A 16,213-nucleotide genomic window follows, 5' to 3' on the forward strand; every position below is an offset into this window, starting at 1 on the left:
GCATGGTGTCAGCGCGCACAGCAAACATGAACACATCACACGCAATGACTACGGACACTCGCTGTCAAAACGCTGGCATGAGATAACGCGGAGGCAACAGCGAGCGAAGTGACGTCACGGCCAGGACGGCGCTCGCTCCCGCTTGCTCGGCTGTCGTGCGCGCTCGTTCCCTTCGTATGGTATGGTAGAGAACTTTATTGGGTCCTGAAGGTCAACCCTACGTTGACGCGGGCCGCTCCCACGTTGGGACTGTCAGGCCGAGCCCTTCAGCCACATCGCGGGCCTTCTGGATTGCCCGTAATTGGTCAGAGAGTGATTCGCTGTGTAGCATTTGCCGCCACCATTCTTGTTCCTTGTCACAGTCTGTGAAGACCGCGGGGCACTGCCAAAGCATGTGGTCAAGAGTAATGATGCCATTGCACTTATTACAGTTGCTTTGAGTTTCCCTCTCCGGATAGATCCTGTTATTAAAATCTGGACTCGGGTATGTTCTTGTCTGTAGCAAACGTAATGTGACCGCTTGGGCTCTGCAAAGCTTACCGTGTGGCAATGGGTACTCCCTTCTGCTTAAATAATAATGCTTCGTGATTTTGTTATATGTTAATAATTGATCCCTATGTTCCCCGGGTGAATTGTAAGTTGCTCGGTCTTGAAGAGCACGGCTAGAAAGTCCTCATGCTGCTTCATTTGCCACCTCATTGAGGTTTCTCCGAGCTCCGTCCACCACCCCCAGATGTGCAGGAAACCAGCGGATTTCAATCCTCACACTGTTGACCTTCTCTAGTAATTTTGTTGCTATCCGTGTCACATTTCCGTTGGTAAAGTTGCGTATGGCTGTTCTAGAGTCACTGTAAATATGTGTCCACTGATTAGCCCGGATGGCTAAGGCGATTGCTACTTGTTCTGCTACTGTTGGGCCCTTGGTATAGACGGTGGTGGTATGCCGTATGTTACCTTGAGTGTCTACAACAACGGAGGTATACGCATCCTTATTTTTAACTGAGGCAGCGTCAACGAACACCGCCTGCTGCTTATGTTGATCTATGTCTTGAAGGAGTGCCTTCGCCCTTGCCTTCCATCTCTCGAGGTTATGTGTCGGGTGCATGTTCCTAGGGAACGGGGTCGTCTTTAATGTTTCTCGTAGTCCCGCTTGCAATTGTGTTAATAATTCTCCTTCGTTGGTGTGGTTGTTAATTTCTACGCCAATTTCTTCAAGTAGCGCCCTCCCAGGTCGTGTCCCCATTAGTCTCTCCTGGTGGGCCACCTGTTGAGCCTCAGCTATCTCCTCTAGTGTGTTATGAAGTGCTAGGCGCAATAAGCTATCATTGGCCGTGCTGGTGGGAAGTCCTAGTGCAATCTTTATAAGTCGTCTGATTAAAGCGTTTAGCTTGTTCGTATCAGCCTGTGTCCATAGTAGCATGCAAGCCACGTACGAGAAGTGGCAAAAGGCGAATGCATGTACCCATCTTATGGCACTGTCTTCTCCTAGCCCCTTATGCCTGTTGGTAATTCTACGCAGAAGCCTAATGACTTCTTCCGACTTGTTAGAGATGTGTTCTATCGTCCTGCAATTAGATCCATTTGCTTACAGGAGAAGTCCTAGCACTCTAATAGTCTCCACCTGCCTGATCAGTTCTCCATTCTTGGCGTATATGTCAATGAGGGGTTCTTCCTCTGGGATATATCCATTCGGCTTGCGCCCACGCTTACTGCTCCGTAATACCAATAGTTCTGATTTTATAGCAGAGCAGTTCAGTCCCATACCCTCAATTGTTGTTTCCACCACATAAATGCTTTCCTGTAGTTTGGTCTCTGTCCAATATTACCTTCGGCACTCCAGATTTTTACATCAACTGCATATATAGCAAAGTGGATACCCTCACTCTGCGCGAGACCTCGAGCCACTTTTGACATTGCCAAATAAATAACATGGGAGATAGGACAGACCCTTGTGGTGTCCCACGATTCCCAAGTTCCAGAGTTGTCGATCGGAGTTCGCTTAACCTGAGACAAGCAGAACGGCCACCGAGAAAGGCTTTGACTATATTGTGCAATCGCTTACCCAATCCCATTTCCGAGAGGATATCCAATATGGCCCTGTGCTTGATGCGATCAAAGGGCTTTTCTACATCTAGGCCTAGAAGAGCTCTCGTATGTAGCGAGCTAGCCAGAATAAGGTGATGTTTGAATAAAAGCATTGCATCTTGAGTCGAATGTCCAGGACGGAAACCGATCAGGTTATCCCTTCGTGCATGCTTGGGGTATTGGCAGCTCGAGTCGTACTTGCTGAGGAATATTTCGGATTCTTTCTGCTGCCATGCCTGAACCGCAGTTTCTTCTTCAAAACCGCGCGAATCGAGAAAATTTGCGATTTGTATATCGCAAGCTAGTAGCGCTGAAGGAGTCTACTGTTCTGTCCATAAATGTTGCTTAAAAAGAATGTCTGCAAGCTCAACACGCGAACCTATGTATGATGCTTGTCTAAACATTTAACATTCTCTTAGTACTTAGCTGTGAGCGACATCGCATTTTACATGGAAGGAAACCTTAATGTCATGGCGTCAACATTATAAAATCATGTTAGAAGGAAGCTTTCATTACGATTCTTATTACTCTGGCGACTTTTAGTCAAACGTGGCAACTGTATTAAGGCCTAAGAGGAAGAGTTAGGGGCGCATTTTTTGTGAAAAGGTTTGGTACTACTTTCACCGTTCTCTGAAACAGGCACCCAGAAACGCATTGGCTCGTAACACAATGGCGCATCACATATTGTATATGTACACTTAACGAATACCATAACATCAATCACATGAAAGAAAATTTTGTGGTTAAGATCGAGAACCAATAAACGGCCAACGATGAATAGTGTCATAGTGGCTCTCGCTAACTTTCATCGACGACATGGCACACCTCCCCCAACGGAAGCAACCGACTGTCTTTATGGCGAGGCACGGATTGTTCGCGAAACCGAGCCGCTCAGTGCAACTTCCAATTGAAACTATGAAGTAGCTCTTTACAGCGCGAATTACAATGCCTGCAGCATACTCCAGGCACTACAGCGCAGCTTAGGCTCCCTTGAAATGGAAAATTCAAGCACATTCTGCCTCACCATGTCTCGATCCTACGTTGTTTAATTATACAAACAGAAAACTATTCGCTTCTTCAGTGCGCACAAGAAAACCTCGCATACCCGCCTCATAAAAAGACACCGCTAGCCTCAAACAAATTCACTTGACTTTTGACCTCCACTGAGGAACAATGATATCTTCAATATGTGCCACACTACTAATGAATGAGGCTTCGGCTTCTTGGTGGCTGCAACGGCACAAAAGGCATATTTCACACAAATATTTGGCCCGATCAACCTGTGTCAGTTCTCAAAAAAAGTTCATCACGTCTGTTTCTCAAGCAAGTAGCACCAGTAAATTGCTCAAGTTAGCTGAGCGTGTAGCATGGAAAGGGAATAAATATTCGTACATATTCCTTTCCGTATGCTGCAAAGAGCTGTAAGCCTCAATCATCTTTGCTTCAAATTACGCCCACTTAAGTTTAACCGGCGCAGAACGGCCTTTTGAGAAGCAGTTAAAAATGCAAGTGGTGCTGGCAGAGTCTTAACTGCAATGTTGGTTGTGTCCTCGTGTTACTGCCGAGCGTTTCTGTGATGAAATAGAACAATTCAATGTTCTACCATGAACTACTCGTCGTCAGCAAACGTGTTTAGTTGGTTAAAATCAAAATAAATGTTGTACAAGTCATATATAGGCAGCGTCTGATTGCGACAAGCATTTTGCACCGTGGTGGGCACGGGATCCTAACTGAATTCTTATGTGCTGTGCTTTTGCGTCTTTGCTTTCATTATTCATGTGAGCTACCGCTGCAAAATGTAGATCCGTGCATGAAAAACCCGTAATAGGCTGGTCTGAGCTCCCTCGAGTGGCACTAGAAAAAATTATGAGCTTTTATGTGCCAAAACCACTTTCTTAATGTGTGGCGCGCCGTAGTGGAGGACTCCAGAAATTTTGACCACCTGGGGTTATTTAGCGTTCACCTAAATCTAAGTAGACGGGTGTTTTCGCATTTCGCCAGCATCAAAATGCGGCCGCCGTGGCCGGGATCCGATCCCGCGATCTGGTGCTCAGCAGCCCAGCACCATAGCCACTGAGCAACCACGCGGGTGAGTGACACTATAGCGTTGCCTTTGAGAAATATATTGTCATTTAGGAAATACGCTCCTTGATTACATTTTCGCGAACGAAGACTTCTAAAAGATATATTTGAGAGGCCTATCATAAGTATACAAGCATAGACAACGAGAGCGAACAAACGGAAACACTGCAGAAGGCGGCCGGGGACAGCCCGAACTGCAGCAGACGACAGGCGCGAGTCCGCGCCCTGACGTCACGCGAGCGCCGCTCGCAGCGCCCCTCTAGGTCGTTCTCGGGCATCCATGTTCTCGGGGCTAATAGACAAGAACGGTACCGAGAGCGGCGCTGCTGCGCCGGCGCTGAGAGCGCTGCATTCGGGGCAAAATTCAACTAGCGGGTGGTACGCCTCTCCTATCTCTCGTTCGCACCGCCTTAATTGCCTCTTGCACAGCGCGTGTTTGGGTACGTTTCGTACCGCGCGCGGTGTGTGCCTACATGTGTGTGCGTGGACGTTTTATTCGCTGGACGATGTACAGTCTGTTTCACACTTAGGGGAATACTCGGAGCGCATCGCATCGCGATGCGGCGAGCGCTTAAGCCAGGCGGCGGCAGCAGCTCGCGCAGGCGCAGGTGCTCAAGGGGCGGGGTCGTGAACGGCGTCGTCTGCTACGGCGGCGCGCGCTGGCCGCATTGTCGGGAAGCCTTCTGCTGCCAGTTGCAGTGCGCCGATCTCATTGTTACTGCGTGAAATGAGCCGGTATTCTTTACTAAGCGTTGTGCGACGCCCACTGATACGCCTAGAAGGTAAGTTCATCGCTAAAAGGTGCAGAGCAGTCACAGACGACGTACTGATTCCATACATTCTTGACGGCCGGTTTCTGGAAGGCGACTATATATTCTAACACGATAGACTGCCGATCCACACTGCTCATGTTGTGCAAGAACTGCTGGAAGAGCGCGCCGTCACTCTCTTGGAGTGGCCGCCTCAATCCTCGGGCGCCAACATTATTTAAAATGTCTGGGGCTCATTGAAAGTATCACTGGCGCACGATTCCCTCTATGAGTCGCCCGAGGATAGGCTTCGGTCCCCCATCGTCAGCGACTGAGACGTGCTGCAAATGAACACATCCCTGATGAAGTCACTCTACGTTTCACTGCCTTCCATGATGAGCGCTGTCATCACTGCCGCTGGGGACAAGACGAGATACTAACTGAAGTTCGGAGCGTGACGTGTCCAATTCCTCGCCGTTGGGCAGGGTCTGTCTGGTGTAGTAATTGATGGTTGAGAAAAATCACTTCCAGCTCATTGTCTTAACCTAAAACATTCCTTTAATCGTATGCGTTTGTTTCATCGTGTTCGACCCACATATTTATAACTGTTGAGTGCTTTTTTTTCGTTTCGAGAAAAATAAAGACTGAGCACGTTGCGCGCACATCCTGGTGCGTCTTGTCGCTGCTTATTACGGTAGCACACACAGTGAAGAAATATGCGTGCCCGCGCTCAGTACCCCGGCCTTTCGTAAGAACAAACGAAGCATGCTGTCAAAAGAAGTTTGTGGAACTCCATTATCGCCACTGAAGGCTCAGAGTTTGGCGTCGCACAACATTTAGTAAAGAATATCAGCTCAGTTTACGCAGTACCGATGAAATCAATGCAGTGCCCCTGACAGTAGCACGCTTCCCGACAATGCGGCCAAGGCGCGCCGCCGTAGCAGACGACGCAGATCACGACTCCGCCCCTCGAGCGTCTGCGTCTGCTCGTGCTGCCACCGCCGCACGACTCCATTGCTTGCAGCATCGCGATGCAATACGTTCCGAGTTTTCCCCTAAGTGTCAAAGAGAGAGAAAAACATTTATTGAATCATAAAATGGAATTCTCGCGGATCGAGGTCTTCTCTTCTTCACGCTGTCTTCTCGTCGAAGGGAAGCCTCTTCAGCACGGGTGGTCCCTCAGTCCAGGGCTCCGCTGAGTTTGGCCGCGTCCCTAGCGTGCTCCACCATCCTTCTTTGGACGGCGAGCTCGCAGCTGACGAGCCGGCTCTCCCAATGCTCCACACTCGGGGGTTTATGATCGCGGAATACGTCGTTTCGTTCACACTCCCAAGTTATGTGATAGAGTGTGGGTGTAGCCCCGCACCAGGGGCAGGTGTCCCTATACTGCGTTGGGAACATCTTGTTGAATATGAATAGGTTGGGGAAGGTGTTTGTCTAGAGCCTACGCCAGCCCGTTGCTTCCTCCTTCGTCAGCGCTTCATGGGGCGGTGGGTACTTGAGTCTAGTCCCCCTGTAGTGTTGCAGTAATTCCGAATAACTGTCACTGAGGATCCCGGCGTAACTAGCGCGGTACTCCTGCTGCTGCCCAGCTCGGAATCTATTAGCTCGAGCTAGACCGTCCGCTGCCTCGTTACCCCTTATGCCCTCGTGTCCAGGTATCCAGATCAGATTGTGTTTGATTTCCGCCTCCTCCGAGGGGTTACTCCCTCTGAGAATCCTAAGGGCAGTTTTGCATATTCTGCCCCTCATGTAGTTGCGACAGGTCTCTTTCGAATCTGTGAGAATATTTAGCGATTTATTCCCCCTATATCCTTGCATCGCCGCCAGCGCCACGGCGATTTCCTCGGCTTCAGCTACGCTCCATATCTCGGCCGAGACGCACGAGACAAGCTTTTCCTACTTATTCATTACTACCGCGATGGCCTTCGCCTCGCTTCCTATTACACTTATGCTCGCGTCCGTGAAGTGAGTGTTCTCTTCTCTAGCCACTGTCTTTTCTATGTATTCGGCCCTAGCTTTCCTTCTGCCTTCGTGGAGCCTGGGATCCATGTTTTTCGGTATAGGCTTTACGTTAAAAGTTTTCCTAATTCCCGCCGGTACGTCCTCGTACCGGTCGACGTCTCCTATTTCGAAGCCCAGCCTACCGATCAGGTTTCGCCCCGTGTAGCTCCCCGTTAGTCTTTTCATTTGCGCCTTCCGCTGTGCTTCCGCCATTTCGACGAAGGTGTTGTTCACCCCTAGTTGCATCAGCTTTTCGTTGGAGTCGTCCTAAGTGTCAAACATACTGTACACGCTTCTATTTGCCTTTAAGAAGATCGCTACGCTTGACGATTATTTTTATGGCTACAATGCGGTGAAAGGGCATCGTCTGCTTCGCCATGTAAGTGACGCTGAGCACGTAATTGGAAACGGCGTGGTATGTGCCGCCGGAAAAATCGTCGGCACATACGATGCGGCATATAAATACGGCACATACGGGCTAAAGTCATTTTTGCAGTTTCTCAAGAAATGTTTGCTACAAATCCGTGTTGTCTCTGATGGCGAAAACGGACTTCCATCGACACTGTGCGGAAATAAATAAAATATATCGCTGCATAGCACAAGTACGACATGCGCACACAACTTTAACTAGTACGTCCCCTACAATACAGAAGAGGCAGCAATGTAAATAGCTTGGCCATTTTTTAACAGTGCTCAAGCGACGGAAGTTGAAAGTATTAGTAATCATTTCTGCTTCAAAAATGCCGGTGCGACCAAGACGCGTGCGTGTATCGTCCAGTAACTCGATCGACCAGTGCGGTGGTGATGCGGGAATGAACTCCGGTCATGGTCAATGTACCGTACATATATTCAATTTCGTGGCACGCGTGAACTTCGGCCACTGTTGCGCATAAAACAGAAGTGGTTTCCACGCTTGGGCAGCGCACACACAAACGAAACACGAGAAAGAAGACAGGGCAAGCGCTGGTCGAACAACTGAAAGTTTTTTATATGAATAAAAGGATTATATACCGAGTAATTAGTAAATTCATGTGGGTTACGTATAAAAATCATCATACACTCAGGAGTGATCAATGAACGAGCTCGCTTCGATTGCCAGTTCTTTACTTCGCTCGGCGCACCGCAGTAATCCATGTCTGTCGTCTGCTTTTTTCGTACCATTTTCTTGTGAATCGGCAGAATTTCACTGGTGGCATCAATAATTTCGTGTTTACATTGCTGTCGTGACAGTTAACAACACAATCATAATTTCCGCTCATTCGAACAGGCGCCGCGGCAAACAAGAGACGTTTCACGCGCAGCGCGAACTGAACGCGGGCGCGACCTTGAAGGGAAGCGGCGGCGGAAACCTACGCCCGTTGGAGATGAAATCGTGCCGCCCTGGGAGAAACGGGCGCTGACATCTGGGATGAAACTTGGCTTGCGGACGTCCATAGCTTCAACGCAAAGTGAGCGCCGAGCCACACAGCCCGCACCAAGCTACGAGCCGCCGACGTACCCTGCCCCCAACGCAGAGCGCTCTCAAGATACGGCAGAGCGACCACGCACAACCGCCACATTCCAGCCGGAGTTGCAGCCGGAGAGAGCGTCCCCCACCCCCTCCCCCAAGGCCTCTCAACATTGTATGCCTCGCGCGCGACGGAAGACTGCGCGCTTCCTCTTCGCATTCTTTCCTTTCGCGCGGGCGACGGTGTTATCGCCGTTGGGCTTTGTAGGGAACGTCACGGCGACGGCGACGGCAGAAATGGGTTTGCAGTGTCCACATAATTGCTATCTCAATGAAAGGAAGAGCAATGAAAGGAGAAAGTAACATAGTAAACAAGAAAGATAGCAAATATAGAGCGGAAAGCATTTTTTTTTGGAAATAGACGCACAGCCACGTCACGGCTGTCTAGAGGGCGGGAGAGGTGCTAATATAGGAACCGTAACACAATAGCAAGCCTAGTTCCGGCTGCCTGGAAGCTGGAACGCGCGTATTAGTTTCTGAGCCTGCGCTCAGAAATGGGAGTTGCGAATGCGCAGCCCCCCTTTTCTGGTGATTTCTAGCGGACAGGGAGTCGCCACACGCGGGTCTGTGGGTTGAGCCAGAAGAACGTTAGGAGGAAAGGGAAGCGGAATGCAGCAATAAGAAAACACGGAACACTTTGGGGCTACAGACACATTATCGGGTTCGGAAGTTAACCAAAGGTATGCGGGCCAATCGGAATTGGGGGCCCAAGAAAAAGCTTCAAATGAAGCAGTGCTGAGTAACATATGGTTGGCTAATTTTTGAGAGGAAAGAAGAAAAATAATGGGTGGGTAAAGTCTGTACAGTAAAAATGGGGTACAGTAAAATCTGTATCTTGTGATAATGTAGACAAGGAATGGACCAAGAGCTCAAGAAAATTGGCAACCAAGTACAGTGTAAGTTTCATGCTTTAAAATTAAGTACAGGATGAAAGAGAACATAGATAGCCAGAAGTCATCAGAAATAAAGTGAGGAGAACACAGTCGGTAAAGTGCATGCAAAGAGTGGAAACAATAAAAAAACGTCCACTAATATTTACAAATACGGCAAGAAATAAGTTTGCAAAGATAATATGTACAAAAGGGCTGTGCCCGCCTGCCTGAGGCCGGAGGTTGCTTGCTGCCTGAGGGCAAAAATATACTGGAGCAAATATTCGCAACAAGATGAGGCACGCGTCTGCCCCGGCAAAAGTCCGAACACGACTCAGTGCATTGTAATGGAATGCCAGAATATTCTCCCAGCAGGACCCGTAGGAAACGTGCACCTCTTAGAAGCGCTGGGATTCAAAACGGATAAAAGCATTAACTGGCCAGCAGTGGCAGTATGCAACGGACACTTAGAGCATTGGTGAAAAAGAAAGAAACAGGAGGGATTGATAGGGCTGGGGCAGTTGCATGCATGGGTACACTATAGAGATGGCGGACTTAATGAAGAAAGGAAAAATCAAAGAAATGTAGAGGCAAAATGCAAGACTGCAACATTGATGTAGTAAAATGCTATTAGCTCAAGCTGGCGAGATGACTGTCGCCGCCCCGATTCGAAAGGAGTGCCAATACAATGGGCCATTATCACCATCATCATTATTGTTGTCATGATCATCATCAGCAGTAGCAGCGTACACGCGCGCCCCCGCTTCGGAAGTGCACCACTCCCGCGCTCTATTGACAGCTGCTATGTGGTCAGTATTAAGTATAACATATTATATGGTGTGGTTTCCAGGCGAAGCTGTGCCTGACAAACGGTACAAGCGCTACGTGCCTCGAATCTTCTGAGATATCACGTAACGAAGTTGCGAAGAAATTTTCCCGGAGCGTTGTTGTCGACGCAAAATGGTCCAAGCCCAGTACGGGAGTATAGTGAAAAGAAATTGCAAACAGGACGTTGTAGGAAAGAGAAAAGATAACAGCAAATACAGGTCAAACAGATGATCAGTGAGGCAGAACATGACCATGGATTGAAGAACCACCCCCTCTACCCCGTGATATCCAATTTCCAAAGAAACCGTTTTTCTTTTCTCTGTATTTCACATTTCAAATCTGTACTAACCCTGGCCAACATATGTTTAAAGGCGCCTTCCTGCACTTGAAAGGCTGGCTGTCCACTTAAGCGTTCACTGCCTGCGTTTTCTTTTTTTTTTCTTTTTTTTCTTGCTACTTCATGTCACCGACTTGTCGATCTATCGCCCTTGGTGGGTCCGGGCCATTCTCTCGCAACAGCCATAACGACTTCGGCACACGTCGCCCACCGTCTTCTTTTGCGTCTTTCCGCGGTCGCCACAGGTAAGACCACATAAGCGTACTAGGTCGAGAATATCGAGGATGTGTTGAGCCTGTCGTCCGTTATTGTATTGCGCCTCTTTTCAGACAGGCGGCGGTGTTACAACGCCTTTCTCCCCGTGCCGTCGCGTTTCAATATTTGGCCAAAATTAGGTTTTCCAGTTCAGGTAATTGATGGGGTTTTATGGCGCAAGAGCTGCCAGCCCCCAGAGCACCCAAGCAGTTGTAACCTGGTCACCACAGTTCGAGGGACATGAGCACGATGATTTGGCTGTAAAGGGGCATAAGATACCGTACATAAGGGTTATGCTGTTTTTATGAGAAGGACTGTGCATCACAAAGCAGAAGGTTAAAGCAGACAGTAAAATTGTGCGCGCTGGTGTATTGCAGCACACTGGTGTGCTGTTTCATTGTCATTAGGTTAATGAGATGTCAGTTTAACTACGTCGTATCTCATTCCGGCAGTCGAAACAAAGAGGCGGGTATGGGATTACAGGTGTATACAATCTGCTGTAACAATCCAACTTCTGACTTGTACGCGAAAACTAATCGATCAGGGTACAATGCCTTTGTGGATTTTCTTCTAATTGGGCACAGGGCGTGTTGTAATTCGTCAGTGACTTCTCTAACAGGTGCGTAATTCTCTCGGCCATAGTCGGCAATAGGGGGGGGGGGGGGGGGGTATGTCTTGCACTGCAATCGGATGCGGCGCTCATGGAGGTTCATGACTGATAATGCAACCGGTCACGATATCGCAGCGGCTATATGGCGTTCTGCTTCTGAGCACGAGGCCGCGAGTTTGATTACCGGCCGCGGTGGCCGCATCCCAACGGAGGCCGAAATGCAATAAAACGCTCCTGCACTTAGCGTTACCTGCGCGTAAGAGCACGCCAGGTAGGTCAGATTAATCCGAAGACCTCATAGCCTCGCTTCAAGACGCCAAGCCCCGCTATTAATTTAAATTATTGTTTTTAAATGTGGCAACTGAAGACGTCTAGTTAGCAATTTCTGCGTGTCAATATACGCGATATTTTTATACTATAAGGCTGATTATTATCAGTGGTTCTAACACTAGCTAGCAGCGATCCATTATGTTAGCAGCACAGAAGCATGCAACTGGCCAGCACTGAGACGTGGTTGGATTTCCGTTCCGCGCAATACGTTTCTCAGCTGAGCTATAGTTGGCTCATACTTTTCAGAAAATCAGCTGACAGACGTTTTGAAAAGACGTAAAGTAGACGGCACGTAGAAGAACTAACAAGTGAATCTTCATTGACGTTGAAAGGGTATATATACCAGATGCTTTTGCGCAGACATTAAGTAATATTTAAAAATTGCCTTCGGCATATGGCACATTTCTACTCATTGAGGTGGTCTACTCGAAGAGACTGGCATGACGGGAGTGAGAAATCAAAATAGAGAATCAACGAATCAAAATCACGAATTAAGTTTTCAGCAAAAAACTTCTGTTGCAATCGCAATTGCGATTTACAAATTGCAGCCTGTGATTGCAGGAACATCCCGCAAGGAATATCCAGTTGAAAATAATTCTTTGAGTGCCATCATTTTCAAGATACGCGACAACAAACTTGCAGTAAAAAATGCACAGTCGTTCAACTTTTCGAGAGAAAAAAACCGTGTTATGCATTGAAGCACGAAAATACCTGGACTGCCAATGTATTTTTCGCAAAGTTCTGGAAAAAAATCGAAATTAATATCATCCTGAGACTTGGTTCAACTTGAAGCGCCGTTGCGTTGTCCCTGGCTACAATTTGTAAATTGCTTTATGTGCCGTAAGGTTGCTCGTTAAAAAGTTAACCTGTGAATTTTGCTAATTCTTGGATTATACATGTGTATCGATTTCTCGTGAAATTAATGCCCGCTTGTTTGAGCAATACAGCTGAAGGATTAAAATTCTGGTATCTGCCACACGTGGCTTTCTTAATATTTCTTAGGGTCTGTGCCCACATGAGGACACAGCAGGAGATACATGTATCTGTACTCCATCTCACAAGTCGTTTGAACCACTGCGGCAAAAATGACATATCTAGCCTTAACGCCGACCCAGTGACCCATGTTTTCTGCTTATAGCTTCGGCTACTGAGCACTGGTGGTCGTGATGCCGTCGTCGTAATTTCATCGTAGTCATTCCAGTTTTGTCGTCCGACTCTCGTCATGCCGTCGTCATACAGTCGATGCCATCCCTTTGTCGTCATAACTTCGTCGCCCGGTCGTTATCGTACGATCGTCGTCACTTCAGTAGCGTCATCCCATTGTCGTCATGCCGTGCTCCTCTAACCGCCTATGTCATTCCATCGGCCTAATTTCATCGTGATATTGCATTCGTCATTCTGTCGTCATCTTCCCGTCGTTGTCATGTCATCGGCGTCATACAGTCGTCGTGACGCGGTCGTGGTCGTTCCATCATCATCATCATTCCAGATATTCGTTATCCGGTTCTCGTCACACTGCCGTCGTTACGCCATCGACGCCGTGCACTCGCCGTCATCCCATTGTCATCACGCTGTCGTCGTCACGCTGCCGTAGTAATGCTATCGTCGTCATTTGGGAATCGCCATCCCGTTGGCGTCGTGCCGTCGTCGTCATACCACATTCGTCGTTCCTATGACGTGATTGCGTGGTCGTCATACAGCCGTCGTACCGTCTCGGCCATGGCCAACCCTGGCAAGCGAGAGTCACAACAATGTGGGCCGATCCCGGAGACACTGTAGGTCGCTATAGGCGAAGCAGTGGATATTTCTGAATAACCACTGCATATTCTAAATTAATTAAGGTATCGTCAGCAATACAGTGTGTGTCGCTACATTGCTTAAATACAAATCTCAATAACGTCGACAGTAATGGAGAGATGGGCTACGCCGGATTATTTTTTAATTGTGATATTCGCAAAACACTGAATACAAGAAAATATACAAATAACTCTTGTTGCATTTCATACATCATTCGGAGCCCGTATATTCCTTCAGAACAATTAGACAGCATTTCGTATGTTAAGATTGCCAGCTAACAAGAGCCGAAGACATAGCCAGCATGCTGCAGTAGCCATAAATCAACCACTGAACTGTATTATACCACTGAGCGAGCAGTTGCGTGCTCTCTATCTCAGATCAGTGCTCCTTTGCATGGCGATACTTTAAATTCCTGTTAATTTGAGTGGCGTTCTTGCCATGTCACACCAGTTTCTTTTCCGGCCCTGTAGGTAAACAATAATGTGGACCTATCCCGAACATAGTGCAGCAAAGGAAATGCGGGCCGATCCCTAACGCGTGCACTCTAAACATACGAGCCTAACCTCGTTCATGGCAGTCTTGAACAACAAAATATGCTCTTTAAAGCGTCTTACGTGCTGAGCAGAATCGAACCAGCCACGCACGGCTTCCTCAAGCACAGACCCGTCACTTCTACACGCTGTGCGACGGATGCCCACGGGGAGGGAGGCGGTTAAGGGGCCCCTCACCAGGTAACATAGAAAATTTGGTTATACGCCATCTATGCGGCCTCTAGGGCGCACTCTAGCGCAAGAATTTTTCAATTTTGCTTATGAATAGCCGAGATATAAATATTTCAGTGCCGCGAACGCATGATTTCAGGAGGGGACCGTCATCACCAATATTACACCCTCTCCATCTGTCCCCGTCAGCCTCCGCAAGTAAAATTCCTTCCCTGCGTTCCCACATGGCGCAGCCGGAGGATGGCGTGACGTACACGTCACGGGCCACGACTTTTTTTTTTCCTTCGTTTTTTTCTTCTCGCCTTTTTGCTGCGCGGTCCACTTCCGCTACACGAACACTGAGGCAGACGCAAGCGCATCACAGAACATGATCACGTGCTGGAACACGGTAGATAATCACATAGTTTCGCTCTGTACGCGCGCGACTACACGTCATTGGAACGAGAAGACGAAGCGGAAGTACACCTCCCTTGCTAAGGTACGAAGCAAAACAAAGACGCGCAGACATTCGGTTTGTAGGTTTTATTATTTCTCTAAACTTTGATTGGTCTATAGAAGCAACAGAGCAAACAAATAACTGCTGTTCCCTCGAATAATTCTCAAAGTTACGGAACACTATGAGCGTCGTCACAGCACTGCCATGTGCGTAGCCGCACTTGTGCGATATTGGCGGCGAGGAGTTACGGAGTCGCCATCTATCGGAAGCGCCTCGCTGGCGTAGTATGAAGGATCACGCGGCGCGCTCCTCATAGGTTTTGCTGTCAGCGCTCACTGAAAACACCACGCGCGAGCTCTCCCGGACATTTCTGTAAGTACTTTCGAAACGAGAGAAGTTTCTTACTGTCTAAATAATAATCTTGGGCAAACTGAAAGCACACAATCGTTTACAGACGCTATCTCTTTACCGAATACGTACACTGAACGCCACTGCGCACGGTCGCCGCGATGGAGTCTCCCGAACCAGCTTCTTGAGTGAAAGGTAGGTAAACGCTGAGAGCAAAGTATGTGAAATATGTTCTTATAGTGTTGTATAACTAAATGGAGCGTAATAGAACGAAGCTTCAATGCAGCGATCGCGCAGATTCGCAGCAACCGACTGCGCGTCCGCATGCTTGTCCGCGCACTGTTTCGCGTTCTCCGCGCGCGCGCTTTCGCACCGTGCCATGAGCTTTAGGCCGCACAATATGAGCATTTGACAGTGTACAAGCAACCATTGTTGCGTGGGCGCTATCAGAGCTGTTCAAAAATAATTTCATTGTAGAGACTTCCACGCCTGTGATGTGCCGTCGCGATGATTCAATCTTTTTTTTTTCTTCTAAATTCTTTGACCTTTCAACATTATTTCTCGAGTTGCGTCGCACTGTATGTTTATCGGTGTTCTCAGCGTGCAATTTCCCGCTGCTCCTTTTTTGTAATCCAGTGCATTATTTCATAACACAAACATGACCATATGCCATGCTTTTTTTTAAATCTGCTGCTTACCGCTGCCTTTCCACTCCACTGAACTTGCCAGCATCTATAGCATCGACAAGTTCATAGGCCAAACCGCCATGACATTAGTCGGGCAGCGCTCTCGGGCGAGCGTCTCAGTGCGCGTTTTCAGAACATCGCAGACCGGGTGCCGTAGCAGAAATCTTCCTCGCGTCTGTGCTTGCTGCATACCCGAGTTGTAGCTGATGACTGTTTGCCGGTTTCATGTTTCGCGAGCCAAGCTTCACGCAGCTTCTTGTCCTGCGGCTACGTGTGAGTAAGGCTGACACCGGCCTCCGTTACGTGCGTCCGGCCCTGCGGCACCGAGCAGTGGCCTACCATGCTGCGCGCCTTCAAAGGCAGCCACTACCTATTGTAGTGCTTTCAAGCGTTGTAAAAGAGACACTCGAAGCGGGAAAATTTCGCCACTAAATGAGGACCACAGCGTACGAGGGAATTGAACTCGTTTTCAGCTCGCGTCGGCGCGCCCGAAGCAGCCGACGCGGCCGCTATGTCCACGTGATCCCTCCTAGCACGTCACGCCGACGGTGGCGCCAGCTTTTCCAGT

The 16,213-nt window shown here is 48.5% G+C and overlaps 1 protein-coding gene across 1 annotated transcript in view; it reads left to right on the forward strand.

Moving 5' to 3' along the window:
• The first annotated feature begins 10,658 nt into the window (after window positions 1-10,658).
• The window catches only part of LOC139051979 (uncharacterized), a 38,227-nt gene continuing 32,672 nt past the window's right edge, over window positions 10,659-16,213 (forward strand). The window contains exon 1 of the mRNA XM_070529043.1: window positions 10,659-10,706. The gene's annotated coding sequence lies outside the window, so the exon portion shown is untranslated. The remainder of the gene's footprint in view (window positions 10,707-16,213) is intronic.

The sequence above is a fragment of the Dermacentor albipictus genome, unplaced genomic scaffold (genome assembly GCF_038994185.2).
Source record: "Dermacentor albipictus isolate Rhodes 1998 colony unplaced genomic scaffold, USDA_Dalb.pri_finalv2 scaffold_17, whole genome shotgun sequence".
Lineage (NCBI taxonomy): Eukaryota > Metazoa > Arthropoda > Arachnida > Ixodida > Ixodidae > Dermacentor > Dermacentor albipictus.